Raw genomic sequence first — 10,933 nt, forward strand, 5'->3', positions numbered from 1 at the left:
AAAAACTTCTCACGTTGTGAGTGTAAATGGTGGTGGCAACGTGCATGAATAACCAGACTCGGCAATAAGTTGTCATGTAAAAGCCCTTGATAGGCATCACATGGCACTCCGGACCGAAACGTTTTGATTAAATATTTATTAACACATATGCTTTTATAATGTATAATTATTTTTGTTGTCGTATGTAGAAGTAGTATAAAACCAATGATTTTTTTCAAACCATAGTATTATGTTGTAAACCCAATGTTCCTATTTTCTTGAGGAAACTGATTGTATCATTGCATTGGAGTTTTATTAAAATGCACGTGCAGACTGTAGACGAGTAGACGGCATATCTTCGAGATTATCTGAAACGTATATAAAGTTACGAAGTGTAACGATGCCATAAGGAAACAATTTTCTGCAGCAATGCTTGGAGTAATTTTGCCTCACTAGCCAACTTTGAAAATATTAAGAAAAGATTTGAAATCACATAAAACTTATATTACATTGTTAAAAACTTCTCGCAATGTAAGTGTGAATGGTGGTGGCAACGTGCATGAATAACCAGACTCAGCATTAAGTTGTCATGTAAAAGCCCTTGATAGGCATCACATGGCACTCCGGACCGAAACGTTTTGATTAAATAGTTATTAACATATATGCTTTAATAATGTATAATTATTTTTGTTGTCATATGTAGAATTAGTATAAAACCAATGATTTTTTTTCAAACCATAGTATTATGTTGTAAACCCAATGTTCCTATTTTCTTGAGGAAACTGATTGTATCATTGCATTGGAGTTTTATTAAAATGCACGTGCAGACTGCAGACGAATAGACGGCATATCTGCGTGGTTATCTGAAACGTATATAAAGTTACGGAGTGTAACGATACCATAAGGAAACAATTTTCTTCAGCAACGCTCGGGGTAATTTTCCCTCATTAGCCAACATTGAAAATATTAAGAAAAGATTTGAAATCACATAAAACTTATATTACATTGTTAAAAACTTCTCACGTTGTGAGTGTAAATGGTGGTGGCAACGTGCATGAATAACCAGACTCGGCAATAAGTTGTCATTTAAAAGCCCTTGATAGGCATCACATGGCACTCCGGACCGAAACGTTTTGATTAAATATTTATTAATATATATGCTTTTATAATGTATAATTATTTTTGTTTTCGTATGTAGAAGTAGTATAAAACCAATGATTTTTTTCAAGCCATAGTATTATGATGTAAACCCAATGTTCCTATTTTCTTGAGGAAACTGATTGTATCGTTGCATTGGAGTTTTATTAAAATGTGTGTGCAGACTGTAGACGAGTAGACGGCATATCTTCGTGGTTATCTGAAAACATATATAAAGTTACGAAGTGTAACGATACCATAAGGAAACAATTTTCTGCAGCAACGCTCGGGGTAATTTTGCTTCATTAGTCAACATTGAAAATATTAAGAAAAGATTTGAAATCACATAAAACTTATATTACATTGTTAAAAACTTCTCGCCTATTTAATTGCGCAAATCCATCTTGATAAGCTTCATTTTAGAAATACATCTTTCAACAGTTGCGATTGCAACTGGTAAAACCAATCATAACTTCAATTTTCATCTTCCAAGTTCCCTAATATTAAAAGAAACAAAATTTAAACCATAAATTCATAATCAATTCAAATTTCCACATAACTCTTAAATCCCTAATCAATTTCAATTTTTACAATTCAACATAAACCATTATTCCAATGTAAAACATAATGAATCATTCAATTGTCCATAAAAAATTTCAAATTGAGAATTTATATAAACAAATACAATTTTAAATAAAAGTAAAAGCATACCTAGATTGAAACAAGTAGATGTGGAAGAGGGTGCGTGTGGGTTGTGGAGGTTGGAGTGTCGAAGGCTGGAGCAGTTGTGCAGCAGCGGAGGTCGGAGGGCAAAAGAGTGTGTGTGTGTGTGCGCGCATGCGCGCGCGTCAATAGTTCTTCTAATAGTGGAAGTCAATGTTGTGTTGTTTTGATTGCCTGAATTTCAAAAACCAAAGAACAAATGGTGTGGCAGTGGGCTTTTGAATTAGTTTCGGCTTTTAATTAGTGTAGGTGTGGTTTTTTAATTAGTTTAGGCTTTTAATTTGGTTGTCCGGCCTTCAAAAAACAAAGAACAAATTGTGTGGCATGGGTTTTTTTAATTAGTTTGGTCTTTTAATTATTGTAGATGTGGGCTTTTAATTTTGTTTAGGAATTTAGTTTGGTTGGGATTTTAATTAAACTTTGAGAGTATAAGGTGTTGAGCTATTGAGGAAGAAACTATCTTTTTTCAAGGGTAGCGGAATACAAGAAACGATGAAAAAGAAAAAAAATTGCACTTGCGGCCAAAAGTTGAGGGGTAGTGGGGGCTACCCTGCTCAAGGCTGGTCCAGCCCTAGAAGTGTCACAAGTGAACTGGTCGGGTCACTGTCATGATGTCAATGATGGATTTAAACAGAAAAGGCATAGCAGTAAAGCAACCAAGGTGAAGACGACTATATTTGGCAGCTTACGGCCATAAAGAGCATCAAGTGATGGTACGTTAAGACCCCACTACGCAAATATTGGTTTTGTGAAGTATAGGGAAGGGAAACGGTGGATCGATACCAAGCGGTGTAACCTGCTAATAGGTGTTGGTTGAAGGATTGAAGTCGTCTTGCCTTTCCATAAAATCCGCGTACCTCCAACACAATTTCCCAGAGAACGCAAAGCAACCATAACAGGCGACCCTTGAGCTGCAATTAATTAGTTTGACTCGTTACCTAGTCTAGAATGCGTACACTCTGCAACTTTAAAGGTAGTCTTGTACGAAGTAAGATGCTGTTTTTTTTCCTTTATGAGCCACAAAGGATCCTTGTAGTGACTCAATAGAGGAATTCCAATCAATTATATGGAGACTTAAAGTTTCACCTTTTAAACCAACCTTGTAAAAGACCACAGTTGCTAATTAGGTCTAAAATCCCCACATTGTTGGCCTAAAGAACTATACCCACTTGTGCAAGGCCCACAGAACATTTAGCATATAGATTTTGTTAACACCTATTCTCCACTTTACATTTTTACTAACTGTGAACACTCAATATTGAGATGTAAGAAATGAAGTAGACTGTCCAAAAAGTCATAAGCAAAATAGTCGAATCTTTGTCAATCAAGGCGCTAGTGATGAATTGTGTGCATAATTGAGATGGGATGCTGCTGGAATTGCCTGAAAGTGATGTCGTGTGACCATCCCGTACAACAACCGTCCACTCATTTATGCTTGTAAAGATATTGCTAATTACATTGGATAAAAATATTTGGGTGTGTTAGTATTTTAGCAATTAGTAGAATTGTTTGTGATAATGAGTCTGCCAGTTGGATAAACTGCAATATTTCATAAGACTCGCGTTCAACAAGAAGATTAGCCTCGTTGTTCTCATCTGGTTGTGGATAAACTGCAATATCTGAAATTTAGGAAAGTAAAGTAAGATTACATAATGCATGCTTCCGAAAGTCACTATTAAATACACTCTTTTTGAAACTATTTGGGTGCATCTTGTTGAACTACACCAATTTGAGTGTTCCTTGCACCAATATTCCCAAGTGTATAATGAAATTGGAGCACAACAATTATGTCATAAGTCCCTCGATTTGGAACCACTATAGGCTGATATGGCTATGCATGGTTGTTGTTTGTGAACTTCCTCGTCCTTTGTTAGAAATAAAAAATTAAAAAAAAGAACACACACACAACTGTAGCTAAGTAGGTTCTTTGCCTAGATTGTGTATTGTTTCTCTCTTCCTAGTTCTTTCTAAAGTAAGTTGCACACCTTGATAGTGTACATTAAGTTTTACATTAACCGCAAGTACACATTGAGTTACAATTACTTCCACTTCATTGATGGCCCCTTCTTGATAGGATCGACAAACAAATGAATTGAAACTAAACACTACAAAACAACAATGAAGCAAAACGAATTAGTATTACGAATTTCTTGTATAGAACAGATGATTACAACGTTGGTGACTGGAGGTATTTATACCCTCTGAACGTCGTGTGGCTTCCCTAATAAACACGATGCCTCGTTTATATTCTTATAAATACTACAATATACCGAGTAACTACACTTTGCACCCTAAAGTTGTTAACTGGACTTCTTAACAAAGTTTAGCTATTCTTTAATAAACTAACGAGATCTTTAACAAAACTTTAACGAGGTCAGGATTATTTCCAGCATTCATGATCACCATTCAAATCACTAATTGGGAAAAATCTCGTACTCATGATTTCATAGACTCCTTAACTCTCTCTCTCTCTCTCTCTCTCTCTCTCTCTCTCTCTTGAAGCTTATAATATGTGTTGCTTATTGGGGGCCTTACTACTCTTGAACTGGGCTGCTTGGTTGGCCTTATAGATATCAGTTGGGTTTGGACCCATAATGTTCATAAGACAATTGCTAAAGTTATTTAGTTTCATAACATATTAGCCATTTTTATATTGTATCCTCATTGCTTGATCAGTATAAATTTAACACTTTCGATTTTGTTGATAGGTGTGTTTATGTTATAACTAATCAACACGAGATAATTTAATATTTACTTTAGGCATCGCTAATTATAATGTTTCTTTACCACTTACTCTTATCTAACATTTCTTGAAAGTGTAATAATAAAATTGCAGTCTTGGTATGACATATAATTAAGAAAATAGTGAAATTTTATTAACATGGTACATAAGAAATCGAATTACATGAAACAAAAGATACAATCATCTTCTTCTCCAAATCATACAGATTATCTACATTCGGCAGGTAAACCTTGAGGAAACCGCTTTAGATCAGTGCAATAGTTATAAATCATGAAGTTCTTCTGCACCCATCTCAGTCTTCTTCTACTATATGCATCAAGTTGCTGGCTTTTCCATGCACCGTTCATGAACCTTGAACCGGTCGAGCCTTGGACGTTGAAATTGCGATAGTAGGCCGTAAAGGGTGCCTTTGACCAGTCGGTTTTAACCAACCCACCCCTCGTGGCCCAGTCATCGGCATTCCATAGGCTCGAGTAGATCCTCATGGGTTGGTTTTTAGGAAATGGAACACCTTTTCTCTCAGCATTTGCAAATACTCTAATTGGAGTGTTGTCCACCAAGAATCTGAAATTTCAAATAAACGTTAAACCCAAGCGATGGCTAAAATGGTAGTTATTGTAGTAATATATAGTAATTTTGCTTACACTATCTGTCGTGCATCCCAAGAGATCGAGTAGGTGTGAAAGTTCTTGGTTTCCTTTCCCTTGAGTGAAGACATTAGTGTGTACGATGTACGGGTCACCAGTGGTGTTGCCCAAGAACTCAAAGTCTATCTCATCGTGTGTCGGTCCTTCTGATGACAACTGCAACACAAAAACATCAAACCTTGAATATCATACGTAGATACAGTTTTAAACTTGTTCTTATGAAACATGTTGCTTTCACTAGAATTCCCTTTACTGTTGGACTTAATTACCGAACCGTCACTTTACTAGTATGTGGTTTGTGATAATCTTGGAGGGCAATTAAAGTGCAATTAAAGATTAATAAAAAAAAGTTATGGATAATTAAGTTTGATTAATTATATTAATAATTGTTTGTATTAATTTATTATTGTTGTAGTTATAGTCTAAACAGGTTTAAATCGCTTTATGTAACCAAGTTTTGAGTTATTTTCTTGGTTAATATAATTGGAGAGTTTATTCCAAAACGAATCGTATACGTTTATATAAATTCACCACCGTGATTTACAACATGGCTTAGTTAAGACATTACTAGGTAAATACTTACATAATAAGCTGTGACAGTGCCGGCAGAATTGCCTGCAACAAGTTTGAGTTGCATATCAATCCTCCCAAACAAGTACTCTTTTTTGGACTTAAAACCGGACCCGGAAACCTTATCCAAAGAGAGTGACAAAAGCTGACCACCATTGAAAATCTTGGCTCGTTTGTCGCCCCAAGTGAGGTCAAAATCTTGGTAAAAGTTGCCAGCAAAAGAAACCATGAAAGAAGAGGCTAGAACCACCATTAGAACAGTGAATAAGAAAGATTTCATTTTGAAAGGTTTTGTAAAGAAGAAGTTTGAAGTTGTGTGTTTGGGGTTTTAGAAGCATGCATATATATAGAGAGTAAATGAGTAAGGGTGGGAGTGTATGAGGGTTTAAGGAAAGGTGACGAAACTTGTGAGCAGATGCCAACTGGAGTGGGGGAAGCTGGTGCCAGCTGAGCAATAATAATAATAATAATAATAATAATAATAATAATAATAATAAAAGCTGGAGCCTTTGGTAGGAAGCTAGGATGGATTGATTATCTTGTTTGAATTTGCCTTTTTATGATGGGAATTTTATGGGCACAAAAGCTACCAATATTGGAACATAGTGAAAGTGAAGATTTATTAAATTACAAACATTAAACACTTAAGAGTAGTGATAATCTCAGTCTCACGCCTTACTCTAAATCGTGTCTCATGCATGCATGACCTATAGTCATGGAAATTTCTAAGACCAAATTCTAGTCTTATAAGTTTAATTGGGTTTGAGTTCGTTTGTCAACATACTTAAAATAAAATCTAGAACAAATCTAAATATACGAGGTAGTGTCAAATCCAGAAAATTGATACGATATAACTTAAACGATTGATTTAGTGAAATTCTTGAACAGCGTGTTTGTACAATTAAAACGGAATCAAAACGAAAATTTAGGAAATCTTGTTGAGGTTAAAGTTAATAAGCTATCTAAGAAAAGATTTGGATCCATGGCTGCATGTTGTAACATGTTTGTTTAGGATTTACAACTTAATCTCAAACGAGTCAAAATACCATGTAACGGGCCATTGGGTCAAAAGTATGGCTTGCACCTATAAACAACTTAGTCCGCATTAAGAGATTCTATATTAAAAGTTGATGTGCAATATCAAGTTTTAAAAAAACAATTTCCTTTTATAAAATTCTTGGTTCATTGTTCATTACTTTTATTAATATTTATATAACCTCGTGTGTAAGTTTATATTTAAAAAAAATGTATGTTATGAAATGATTCCATGAAGCTCAGGGAAATAGGCATGGCCCCCCTTGCTTTTGGTTGTGAGATTCATTGGTATTGAGAAGTGGATGACAACCATACTATATGCTTCCAAACATTATTACTTCATTTATTATATGCATGGTCCTCAAAAAAGGGGTTCTTGGAATCAAAACATTCTTTTTAAAAAAATATTTACTTATTATGTGTTCAAAAAACCATGTATAAAAATTCGGCTGGATCAAACCGATAACCTGAAAAATGAAAAACTCTCAAGGTTGTTAGCTAAACGCGTTTTAAAACAAAAATTATATACAAGTATAAACATGGATTCAAAAATTGTGTGATACACATGAGCCTAACTCGACAACGGGTTGGTACAAACATAAGTCATTGGACTAAAGAAATTATCTTATCTTTTACATGATATTAATACTCTAAATGTGTTTTTTGAACTTTTAAACTTTAACATAAGTGTGTCATTTAACTAAAGAAATTTTGTTATCCTTTTTTTTTGCAATTTTATACTCTAAATTGATATTCGTTTACCTTTTAACTTTTAAATATCGATACGTCTTTAATTTATGACATAAAATTTCTTTTAAGAAAATTATAATATAAACATGTTAAACGAGTCAAATGTTAACACATTTAACCAGAAATTGACTTTGATTGTTTAAACTAAATGCAAATCCGTAATTTATATTGTATCTTAGCGTGTGAAAATTTGACACCCTAGTCTTAATAGAGGTGTCCGTACTCCGTAGTCTAGTTTTCAAAGGTATAATATTGATGATATAGCATAACAGGTTTATGATTTCATGGTTGTAAGATTATCTACTTTAACAATTTACCGTTAACCATTAATAGATTATAGTTGTGTTTGATATGAAATAAGTTTGATATGTGTACAAAGTTATTTTTGGTTTGCGATGGTCTTGTGACTAATGTTTTGAACAGTTGCACTTAATTGTTGGTAATCTAAGTGGTTGACACTTGAAAGAGGGTGGCTTGAATGATTAAACGGTTTTTAAGAGCATGGTCCATTCACTTGTACCACTCCCAATGAAATTGACCTTTCCAAGTCCGATTACAATGTTATATAGTTTTCAAAGTACCCAACTCACATATTTGTCTTTCTCTAAGGGGTACAGAAGGATCATTCAAAATTCATGAACAATAAAATCAAAGAACTGATTGTCGATTGATCACATTATTCACAGTATTAAGCAACAAAATATTTAATCATTACTATACACTTAAAATCAAAATGAGAAAAATTAATGAGTTCAAATCTATAAAGTGTTAAAAGAAAATCTTTGCATCAACATGAAGATATTCATAAAACATTTCTATTGAAGATTAATTAACATCTTAATTAAGTTAGGTTGTTAGTTTTATAAACTATGGAAAAGTTTATAAAACATATTTAAACAAATTGTTTATAAAATATAATATTTAAATTTCAAATATTATTTGAAAGACACGTTCTATTTTGAGAATGTTTTTCATTCGAATCATGCATTGGACGGTCAACCTTTATCAAATGGGAAAGTCAAACTCTTAGAAGACAAGAGTTGAAGCTAAGGATGAAGATCAAAAGGTCTGTTTAACCAAATGAGGGGCTGTTTGTTTACATCTGAATGGAACCATTCAGATGTAAACATCTGATTCATTCAGACTTCAGACTGTTTGATTCCAAACAGAAAAATATCTGAATGATTAAAATTATGTCTGAATCATTCAGACTTGTTGTTGTTGCTGAATGGGACAGAGGCTCATTCAGATCTGAATGAACCAAACAGCCCCTGAGTGAAATACTTTGATTGTGTTGCATGGTGAAGTGGGAAGTGAAAGGGATGACTTCTCACATGTGTTGGTCAACCAAAAGAAGTTAAAATTCAAGACAAAGACCACGCATAACGTTCACATTGTCAAAACCAACGTTAAGTGGACTAGGCCACGACTCCACGATCTCCTGGAGCGAACTTCGGATACCCTGTCCCTGTCCTTGCATCTCCCATGCTTGGATTAAATACAAGACTTGTTTAAATTAAATCTTTCACCCCATTTGTTCTACAAAAATTGCACGCACACTTCAAAGTTAATCTTTCCTAATATTCAAGTTTTAATTTTATGGAGAAGAGATCAAAGCGTAGAGAAAAAAAAGTTTTTACAAAGCTGCCAACCTACCATCTTATTTGTATTTTGAGAGATCAACACTAGAGGTTATTATAGTGTTTTGACGGATTCATCATTTAGTTGAGATTAAACAAACCCCCCTCCCCCCCCCCCCCCCTCAACCAAAAAAAAAAACTTTTCTAATTTTCTATAGATCCTAAAAAAATAATCATAACCGACTACTTGAACATCTTCTGTTAGAGAAGCGAGTGGTCCTTGTTCGTCTTCTCGTTTAGAAATTGGGAGATGGGCTCGATTAACAGAATATCGACAAGGTAATGACTAATGATTCAATCAACTTCACTTAACCTACTCATCTAAAAAAACCCTCGTTTTCTTGATAACAATGACAATGGACGGTTCTGTGGAGGTTTGTAGGTGGTGATGATGAGTGTTTTCTAGTGGTGGAGGTTTGTAGGCGAGGATGGTGGGTTTAGAGAGAGACGAGAGAAAATGAGTCAGATTTTTAATAAAAATATATTAACTTTGTTGTATATTTTTTAGTTTCTTTTTTACATGTTTTCTATCTTGTTGTTTTAACAATGGGGGTATATTCAATTGCAGAGCTTGTATGGTTAGCTAATTTAACGTACAAAACAAATTAACGTGATAATAGTGACAATCAAGTAGTGTAATATTATTTACAAGTAGTGTAATTATATAATTACATCATAGTGTAATTACAAAATGCTATAATTACATTATACTATAATTACACTATGTTGTATATATTATTACACTACTTGATTATCATAATTAAGACGCTAACTTAATTTGTATTTAATCCGAAATAAAGTATCATATTTGCTTCTCTTTAGAATAAAAAGTAGTTACTCCTATTTTAATATAAAGTCTATAATTTAAAACAGATTGGTAGCTAGCATAAGGAGGACCACGGGAGTGATGGGTGCACCGCCGGTTCCATGTCTCACCCACCCACCCTCAAATTTGAGCATTTATTTCCAACTTCTCAAGTTTCCCTTTCACCAAACTTGGACACATGAATTACGGACATCAAATATATTATTCTATTTAAAAGTAAATAATCATCAAATACATCTCACTAAAATAGTTTTGGTATTTTATTATTTTAAAACATGAGTATCTTTGAAACACACTCATTTGAATGTACAATTAACCTAGTTTCGTGATCATGGATGGATCAACAATTGCATGTTTGGCTTCTTTGGAATATTGATTAATTTCAAGTTATAGCGGACTTTGATTAAGAACATGTCTAATTGTGTAACTAATGAAATTGAAAGTGATATATCTAGCACATGATAAACTTATTTAGAAACTGCAGTTTGCATCCTTGTAGTTTACGGACAGCTTTCACTTGCGCCTCTTTTTTCAAAAATGAGAATTGTGAGCCCCTGTGATTATCAGAGAAGATCAGTTTGCGCCCATCAAACGTCCAATTAAACGGAGAGATGGCAAAGGGACGCAAACCAGTCCCACACAACAACCACAAGGGCTGACAAAGCTACTTTTTTTCTAAAAGGATAGGCACAAGTGATATAGAGCACCATAACCCACACTTGCATATGCGTGCGGCGCTTCGATGGTGCGCTTCACATATTCGCATCGCCATAAACCGCATTTGTATTTCTGAAGGCTTGATTGGTTGCCATTAATGTGGTAACCGTTCGGCTAGGCTTGGGCATTGGTTCTGATGTTCCCATTGGCGGGGCAGCTCGGGTAG

At 34.3% G+C, this 10,933-nt stretch overlaps 1 pseudogene across 1 annotated transcript; it reads right to left on the reverse strand.

Annotated features, from left to right (window-relative positions):
* Positions 1-4,760: 4,760 nt before the first annotated feature.
* Positions 4,761-6,246, reverse strand: LOC143575650 (xyloglucan endotransglucosylase protein 1-like; annotated as a pseudogene). Its single transcript, XR_013142807.1, has 3 exons — positions 5,813-6,246; positions 5,227-5,385; positions 4,761-5,146 (listed from the first exon to the last, which is right to left on the reverse strand). The product of XR_013142807.1 is annotated as a xyloglucan endotransglucosylase protein 1-like (transcript).
* Positions 6,247-10,933: the final 4,687 nt, after the last annotated feature.

The sequence above is a fragment of the Bidens hawaiensis genome, unplaced genomic scaffold (assembly GCF_021521415.1).
Source record: "Bidens hawaiensis isolate Kalapana, Puna unplaced genomic scaffold, B.hawaiensis_p1.1 tig00027567_1, whole genome shotgun sequence".
NCBI lineage: Eukaryota > Viridiplantae > Streptophyta > Magnoliopsida > Asterales > Asteraceae > Bidens > Bidens hawaiensis.